Source organism: Cynoglossus semilaevis, chromosome Z (genome assembly GCF_000523025.1).
Source record: "Cynoglossus semilaevis isolate Cse_v1.0 chromosome Z, Cse_v1.0, whole genome shotgun sequence".
Taxonomy (NCBI): domain Eukaryota; kingdom Metazoa; phylum Chordata; class Actinopteri; order Pleuronectiformes; family Cynoglossidae; genus Cynoglossus; species Cynoglossus semilaevis.
Window position 1 is genome coordinate 17,491,203 of NC_024328.1, and position 2,343 is coordinate 17,493,545.

The following is a 2,343-nucleotide window of genomic DNA, read 5'->3' on the forward strand; positions in this document are numbered from 1 at the left end:
CTGCTGAGATCAAATGAAAAGAGACACAGGAGAAAGGAGGCAATTACTGCTCCCATGTATCTCTGGAACACACACACACTGAATCCAAATTGTGTTGTAGAAACAAAAAATAGCTTAAATTTAGAACAAAGGTTTTTATTGGTAAACAAACCATGTGTTGTTTATTTTTATACAGGTGAAGGTTCATTATTATTGAATGTGATCTTGATTAATGCAATAAGGTTCACTTAGCTCTGCCAGACATGTTAGTGCCCCAACTGTTAGAAGTAAACTGAGCATGATGTACACAACCTTACGTCTATTATATCCTGAAGTCTATGTCTACATCTGTATTTGAATACTTACACATTTTGCCAGTCATGCGCTCTCTTGCATCAAATTCCATGCAGCAAATCATTGGTTTTACAGGAATAAATTCCCCATCACAAAACCAGTTCACACTTATTTATGTTGGCAGCACTGAATCAGCAGTATCTGTTCCTAGGCGATCTGAAATCACTGAGTGTCCCTTTGCACTTTGTTGAGTGACAGGGAGTATTTTTTATAAACTCCACTTTTCTGCAGGATATGCAAATTGTGGATAAAAACACTTGTTTGTTTGTGTCCTAAAGTTTGTCTCGGTTGGTAAATTAAGTGTCTAAAATGTGTGTCTGCCTCAGAAGCTGATGTTGTTGTTGTTTATTGTTGAAAATGGCTTCTTTTTTTCTTTTTTTTTTTTGTTCAACTCAGCATCTTGATTCTGTCTGCCAACTTTTTACCCCATGTCTCCTCCTGCCATACTTAGCTCTGACCTTCCACTATTTTATCGCATCTATTTGGTGACTGCCACTCTTTCTCTCCTCATTTTCTGGTAATGTTCTTTACAGGTGTTCTTTCTCACTCCTGGAGCTCCAGCTGCTCCTCCTGTCCTCACACATCAGTTTTTAATCTGTCTTTTTCACTGGCATTTTATCTCCAGGTATAAAGAATCATCTCGCTATATTTATAGTAATCATTAAAGTAATCATTTTCTTGGTGTGCTTTCTGCAGAGGACCGACTTCCTCCGTCTGTGGTGGTGAACAAAGGTCTGGTACTGGATGAGAACACGGTGAAGAAGCTGACCACGCTGCAGCTGTCTGCCAGTGACCAGGACAGTGAACCGGGAGAACTGGTCTACAGGATCACCAAACAGACAACTCTGGGTCACCTGGAGCATGTCAGCAACCCAGGTAGGTCCAGAAGATCACAGGTCAATGTTCCTGTGTGGGATTAAGATGTTTCTCACAGTACCATGTCATAGCCCTGGCTCAGAGAGCAAGACAAAAATGGGAGACCACACACTTTTAAGTAACTTAAAACAAAAATATTTATTTTCTAACCAAATATCACAAACCAAACAGGAAGCAGGTGCTCTGAGAAATGGTCGGAGAGAGAAAGAATGAGAAGGAGGAGCCAGTTAAATAACCTGGGCCCAGCCTTCCAGGTGCACATCCAATTAGTAGCTCCACCCATCTACCTGGAAAAACCTAAAAGAAAACAGACACACCAAGAAATGACCAGAAAAGAGGACGGGGTCGTCACAGTGTGTGTGTGCACTCGCGCCCATGCATGTGACTGCATCTGTAACCCAATATCTTTGTCATTAACGACAATAATGGTGCTTATCACGGACACCTCAGGCCATGTTTGGAGGATCTCCTCCCTGCACAAACACACACTCCTGAACATGCCCCAACACACACACACACTCACTCACACACACGCACACACACACACACAGAAAATGGTCTCCTGGCCTGCATCGCTGCCTAATTGGAAAGGGAATAGTTGCGGTGTGGGCAATCACACCAAAGACCCCAGCTCATTGACACAGGGTTAAAGACCCATTAACTTGACCAGTGGAAAAATTGAGGAGAGGACAAAAGGGAAGTAAAAGAGAGAGAGAATGCACAGAGGCAGCCTGGGTAACAGACCAACGAGACTGTACAATGAAAATGTATATCGTTTTTTTTTTTTTAAAGCCCAGTTTTGAGCAACAAATCAGAGCAGGTTTGAAGAGGCAAATGAGCAAAAAAAGGTGATTTGTCACAAATTAGAATATTAGATCCCAAAGATCCCAAAGGCCAACCTAAAAACAGGTCCATTTAATTTGTGGCATGGTTATAGAGTTTTTCTTTTGACTGTACACAGCTTAAAACTTTCCGCTCTGTATACACACTCTTCAATGATGTCCAGTGTAAGCCACATTTGGGTATTTATTTATTTCCACTGCTTTATATCCACGAAAAATAGTATAATGAATGAACAGTGAAGATAATTGTACTGGTCCCCAGTGAGCGCTGAACATTTTCACAGTTCTTTTC

General features: G+C 41.3%; 1 long non-coding RNA gene across 1 annotated transcript in view; it reads right to left on the reverse strand.

The window, feature by feature from the left end:
• LOC112486486 (uncharacterized) overlaps positions 1-1,561 on the reverse strand; it is a 4,355-nt gene extending 2,794 nt beyond the window's left edge. The window contains exon 1 of the long non-coding RNA XR_003048942.1: positions 1,497-1,561. This is a non-coding gene — a long non-coding RNA (uncharacterized LOC112486486). The remainder of the gene's footprint in view (positions 1-1,496) is intronic.
• Positions 1,562-2,343: the final 782 nt, after the last annotated feature.